This window comes from Erpetoichthys calabaricus, chromosome 18, assembly GCF_900747795.2.
Source record: "Erpetoichthys calabaricus chromosome 18, fErpCal1.3, whole genome shotgun sequence".
Taxonomy (NCBI): domain Eukaryota; kingdom Metazoa; phylum Chordata; class Cladistia; order Polypteriformes; family Polypteridae; genus Erpetoichthys; species Erpetoichthys calabaricus.
The window spans coordinates 9,859,080-9,866,361 of record NC_041411.2 but is presented as its reverse complement, the minus strand read 5'-3'; positions in this window follow the sequence as shown (position 1 = coordinate 9,866,361).

Here is a 7,282-nt window from a genome sequence, read left to right as displayed (position 1 = left end):
GTTATCACCTGCTCTATTACTGTATGGCACGGTAACTGCTCCTTGCAGGAAAAGAAAGCATTCCAGCGTGTAATTAAAACTGCACAGCATATCTCTGGAGCAGCTTTCTCCTCCCTACAGGACATCTACACAAGTAGGGTCATCAGGAGGGCGTGCAACATAAAGACAATACTCATCCTCGATGCTTCCCTCAGGGAGGTGCTACAGGAGTGTGAAATCACGCACCACAAGACTGACGCATAGTTTTTTTCCCACAAGCAATCAGACTTCGCAACAATGCTAAAAGTTAAAGTCAAACCAAACCACAACTCATAGCCTCATAAATGGTACTGACTGCTGCGATATGTCATCAGGCTCTGTGCGCCTTATTTTGTAATCTTGTAATTGCTATTTGTTTTTATACTTCTTTTGTCTTTGTATATGAAGGAGAGTAAGCAAAGTAAGAATTTCATTATATGGTTTTAACGTGTTTTTACTGTGTATATGAAAGTAAACTTCTTGTACTTGTAGATGTTTTTTAGGACAGAGAGCTGTGATTTACAAAGAAGCCTATGTTTGTGCTGTATCATATTTATCTCAAAGCTGCATCATTCCCTTGCATCTTTATTGCAAGAGTATGTAAAATGCACTTTACTACCAGCCATTTTTCCTTCTGCAGAAAGTGCAAGTCCATACTTAGTAGAAATAATAATGAGTGTTGGGCAAAAAAAAGTGTGTAATAATATAATTCCATTTGTTAGTATTTCAGTTAGGCCAGAGGTCCAGCATAAATTAAGAGTGTAAGTTTATGGAAACTCTAAATGGTTGTAGATAGAAAGATCTAAACTGTGATATCACATCATTAAATGCACCAGGAATATAACTAAAGCCCTTATTATGGAGCATCCTTGTTGGGAGCATAAGCATTAAGAATTTCAATACACTAACTTTAACGTGACATTTATGAATTTCTGCCTTATGCATCGTTAACTTGCTTTTCTGTAATCAACTTTACAAATTTGTAAGTATATCTGTGCCTTTTTCATTTTAATTTAAATATGGGTAATATAGTGGTTCTGTCCCATAGAATCTCTTTAAAATGTTCAGTTGAATGTATTACCTTTCTCATCTTCAAAATGTCAAATTTTTTCAGTCAATTTGATGACATATTAACATTCAATATGATAAATTTGGGCTGGTCATTAGACATGAAAGGCAACATGTATGTAATTATACACAAAGTTGCATAATTCTGATGATGATTTTAATTGGGACTTAATAGTATTTCATAATTTAGCTGTAACACTGGTTTCATATTATTATTGCCGGGTGTTATAGTTAAAGAGCTTGTCATTATGTTAGCACTTAAAATTGTTGGGGTAAAAAAATAGATAATTGCAGTTTACAATTTAGAAATTAACACTTTAATTTGTCACAAAATTTTATTTCCTTGCAAATAGTAAAACTCTGTATACTCTGGGTATTAAACCACTCTCCGCTCTTTCTGGACACTTTTAACAAGTTTTTCTTGAAAGGATGCCATGCATCCCACTGGGAAATCCATGTAAACAAGCACATATGCAGCCTGGTAAACTGACATTTGTTTCTGCAGCAGTTTGAGTTATTATCTCTAAAGCTTTTAGCAAATCTTAGTTGTGGGATGGTGTGTGACTTGTTGTTTAACCATGAATCATTTTGCAATGTAGCACTCCAGCATATTTATCACCAAACTGTAAGTGTATATTAAAAGTGTTAACTTGTGGCTTAGCTTAAAAATGTTCAACATGTACTGTTTTGGTAATTAAAGCATTTTTGTATTATGTATGTTTGTACATTCCCTTTACATCAATATTTAAAATGTATAGCACCTTGATATAACTGTCTTTTGATACTGAACCATTATCCTATTCAAAAGAAAGGATTTGACAGGTTAAAACGTTACTGAATCATTATCAAGATCAGGCAAGGTCTAACCTTGTACTTGCTAAACTACTGTAATACATTTTAAATGTGGAAGAATGACTAAGCAGCATTTTTAAAAGCATTACTTCAGGGTTTTCAGTAATTTATGAAGTGTTACTTATCCAGTTAAGGTTTCTTTGTATGCCTTTCATTCTGCTGATAAATGTGGCCATTTAATGTTTACTTTTTTTCCTCTGTTCATTTGTTGTACCTCAACATTGATTTGTATATGTTTTATACTTAGATACTTAGACAACATCTTGCTGTCATTCTAGTGTTTCCTAATTAATCATTGCATCATTGCATTGTTTAAATCAATAATTGGAAATGGGTCAGTGCTATTAGGCTGTGTGCTTATACTATAACTTGGTAGATACATGTGTACTCAGGTGAAGAGTCTTCAAATAGCATTTTACAAAAGCTTATACTAGTATTACATGTAATTAGTATGATATGAAGAATAAACTCTGCAACCATTACAGTATGTAATGAGATTTCCACATGCTAGAATCAAAGAATGTTTTAACGAGAGATTTTTTGTCATTTTTACTATCAGATTTAAAATAGACACATTAATATTGGCTGTTGAAGTTTTTAAAAATAGAATTCACACATTGCTGTTAAGAGGGCTGTTAAATACATTTTACAGTTTGATCCTGCAGCAAATTTAAGGATTCTAACTGGTTATCTTAAAATTTAAAATAACTCCAGCTACCTTCATTTATATATGTGCAGATACAATGTTACACAGTACAATATGAACTGAAATAGAATATAGAAATCTCTCTTGCTCTATATCTATCTATATATATCTATGAATATATACAGTATCTATGTCTATATCTATCTATATATTATAATACTAGCAAAATACCCGCGCTTCGCAGCGGAGAAGTAGTGTGTTAAAGAGGTTATGTAAACATATATATACATAAACATACTGTATATACATAAATATATACATATACACATCCACATATATATACATATATCAACATATATATACACATACATATATAATATATATACACACACACACACATGCAGACATATATACATATATATACATATACATATTTGTATATCTACATATATATACACATATATACATATATATACATATACATATTTGTATATCTACATATATATAAACATATATACATATATATACATATTTGTATATCTACATACATACACATATATCTATCTATCTATATATATATATATATATATATATATATATATATATATACACACACATATATATATACACATACATATATATATATATATATATATATATATATATATATATATATATAGCTGTTTACCCAGTGGATTCGCTCACTGAGTGCAAGAGAAAAAAATAAAATGTATGTATAAAATAAGTTTAATTGCCAAATTTATTTTTCCACAAATAAAGAGCACTTACAATAACATAGAAATCAATATAAACAACATTAACATCATTATCATTTGAGAATATGAAGTAATATATAAGAAGCACATTGCATATAAATATAAATTATTAAACATTAAAATGTTCTTCTATAAAACACTACCGTGGCTATTCGTTTGTCTGTCCAGGATTTTAAATCAGCTGTAGCTCGCAAACCGTTTCACCTATTGACTTGAAATTTGTTACACAGATACTACGTCACGTCTACTATTCGCTTTCCCACACATATGAACATATATATATATATATATATATATATATATATATATATATATACACACATACATATACACACACATACACATATATACATATACATACATAGTGCGTTGCAACACGGGCTGTGATTGTTACATGGGAGGGAGACGACAAATCACAGCTTCCCGCTTTCTAATCGGGCTTGTGATTGCTGCTTTGACGGATGCCCAGATCCCACAGTATTTCCCCTTATTTGAGGCGTTAGGCAAGTGTAATTGAATAGCGGTGCTGCAAGTTATTACTCTTTTTATCTTTATTTTATTTTATTGTAGAATCACCTCAGAGCTGCGCGCACCAGTGCATGCGTGGCGGATGCGTACGGCTGACGTTTTCATTGTCTACCACCTTCGCTAATCATTCTTGAGGTAGATTGAAGACTTAAGTGCCAGCTTAACTGAAAAATTAAAGAAAACATACAAAGTTTTAAAAAAAATCAGTTTTAACAGGAAAAGATGCCGACGAAAGAAGAGAAGCAGCGGGACGCTAAGGTCAAGAGCTGCTCATTAAGCAGCAAGCGCATCAACGTCTGAGCAAACGAATGGTAAACGTACAGAGAAAGAGGATAAATACTATGAATGGTCATGTCAAGTGTATTCACTCCATGTTATCGTGCAGTGCGCTGTTACTGGTATTTTGATAAAAGAATCTGAATAACATATAAGAAGCGTATAAATTATTAAACAGTAAAACATTAACATTTAAGAAGTAAAGATACATTGAGTACTACTGTAGTGCTTTCGGGTATAGTACATTTTTTGTTTGCCCATTACATGCATAAATGTATACATTTTTTGGTGTACCTACCCAAGAACACGCGACATGACCCGGCAGTTAAAAATTTATCGCTCCAGCAATTTTAACTCTGTTACAAAGTCATCTAATATGGTATTGCAAACGGCAGCGGGAGCGTTTCTATAAACTCAATTTAAACTTACTGTTTACACCGTGCTTTGAAGATGCATAGTATGCGACACGTGTTTCGCCGTAATTGTGGGCTCATCAGGAGTACACAGTCACTGCACTCCCTTACGGGAATCGATCCTCGGACGTAGAGGCGAAGCCTCTAATGTTGTGCCACGCCGTGAGGTTCGTTCATTTGACAGCATGCAGATCGGGGTAATTACATTGCAGGCATTCGTAGTCTGATTCACAGTCTGATTGTATGGGTGGTTACCTACCAGGTAACGCTTGTGGTTGGTAAGCAAGTCGGCTAACTTCTGCCACGGTGCCCTCTTTCAGTTGCGAGAAGCAGATCATACAATGGTTGAAATAGTTTAATATATATAGCAAAATCACCACGCTTCGCAGGGGCGAATATGGTATTGCAAACGGCAGCGTTTCTATAAAGTTAAAGTTACGGTTTATACCGTGCCTTGTTTCATATTCTTTTCCTACCTTATCAATTGTGTAATGTGTTTTTTGAACAGGTTTGATTTATGGAAGTGATCACTCCTGCTGCGTTCAGTCACTTCACGTGAGCCACTCTCTTGTGTGATGTTGCGATGTCCACAGGTTTATTTAATGTTAGCTAAGACCCGGCAGTTAAAAGTTTCTCGCTACAGCAATTTTAACTCTGTTACAAAGTGATGCAAACTGTCGTTTATACCTCGTGTCTTCTCATTAAACTTGTATCTCGCGAATATGGCATTGCAAACGGCAGCGGGAGCGTTTCTATAAAGTTAAGGTTACGGTTTACACCGTGCTTTTTTATACCTCGTGTCTTCTCATTAAACTTGTATCTCGCGAATATGGTATTGCAAACGGCAGCGGGAGCGTTTGTATAAAGTTAATGTAGACTTACGGTTTACACCGTGCTTTTTTATACCTCGTGTCTTATGAAGATGCTTGTATGCGTCACTCACTCGCTTCTTATTGTTTCGCTGCCTTGTCAATTGTGTAATGAATGTTTTCTTCTGCGCTCTTTGGGGCTCCTCCTTCTTTTCTACGTACTGAGTTCACAGTCAGTTCACGTGATTACGTGGGAGGCGTGATGACGCGACACGCAACTCAGTCTCCTACGGCCATCTTGCTGCCTACCATTACAGTATATGGACAAAAAAGAGGTTCCAGTTATGACCATTACGTGTATAATTTTGAAATGAAAACTGCCTAACTTTTGTAAGTAAGCTGTAAGGAATGAGCCTGCCAAATTTCAGCCTTCCACCTACACGGGAAGTTGGAGAATTAGTGATGAGTGAGTCAGTGAGTCAGTCAGTCAGTCAGTCAGTCAGTGAGGGCTTTGCCTTTTATTATTATAGATAAATAAAATCCAATGTCTATGTGTCTCTTTGCGCTAAGTATCATAGTTCGCTTGCAGTACCGATTTATTTGCGCGAATCCGAGAGAGATGCAGCAGACCATGGGGAGGGGGCCCTCCTCACTCACGCGTCAGCCTTGGGGCGTGCACCTTACATCCACTTAATTAGCGAATGAGAGAACTACTTAACGAATTTAGATGGGCCTTTTTTTCTAGAATTTGCTGGATGATTTTGTGACTTCTCTCATCACGCTAAGAATCATAGTGCTCTAATCCGAGTCAGAGGCTGCAGGCCAAGGGGAGGGGGAAGTGTGATGTCAGGAGTGGGGAGCTGGGCAGGGCCCTCCTTGCTGTCCTGTTTCACTTCTACGTGGGTGAAGCTGTGGTGGATGGCAAGTGTGTGTGTGTGTGTGTGTATATATATATATATATATATATATAATATAAATATATATATATAATATAAATATGTTGCATAGTTTACTGACTTGGGGATCGAACCTCGGATGTCAGAGACGGAGTCCCTTTACGCTGCGCCATGGCATGTGGTTCGTTTATTTGACAGCCTGTAGGTCTGGAGTAATTAAATTCATTGAATTCGTAGTCTGAAGCTGATGTCCGAGGTTCGATCCCCGAGAGGGGAGCAGTAGAGTGTGTACGCCTGATGAGCCCAAATGAAGGCGAAACACGTGTCGCGTACTCTGCATTATTTGACAGTAAACTATGCAACATTCCATGATCTGCTTCTCGCAACTGAAGAGAGCACCGTGGTGGATGTTTGCCGAATGGCAGACCAACCACAAGCGTTACCTGGTAGGTAACCACCCACACAATTCAGGTCAGGACTCGGACTACGAATGCTATGAATGAAAATATATCCATCTATCTCTATCTATCTATCTATCTATATATATATATATCTATAATAATAAAAGGCAAAGCCCTCACTGACTGACTGACTGACTCACTCACTCACTCATCACTAATTCTCCAACTTCCCGTGTAGGTGGAAGGCTGAAATTTGGCAGGCTCATTCCTTACAGCTTACTTACAAAAGTTAGGCAGGTTTCATTTCGAAATTCAAAGCGTAATGGTCATAACTGGAACATATTTTTTGTCCATACACTGTAATGGAGGAGGCGGAGTCACGTATCGCGTCATCACGCCTCCTACGTAATCACGTGAACTAAAAACAAGGAAGAGATTTACAGCACGAGTCACACGCGGGAACGAAGGTAAATGACGTTAATTTTTGACTGTCTTTTAATACTGTGTAAGCATACATATTAACACGTGCAATTAAACGTGTGCATTTACGGGGTGATTTCTCAGGCTTAAAAGCTCACCTTTTATCAAACGCGGGAACA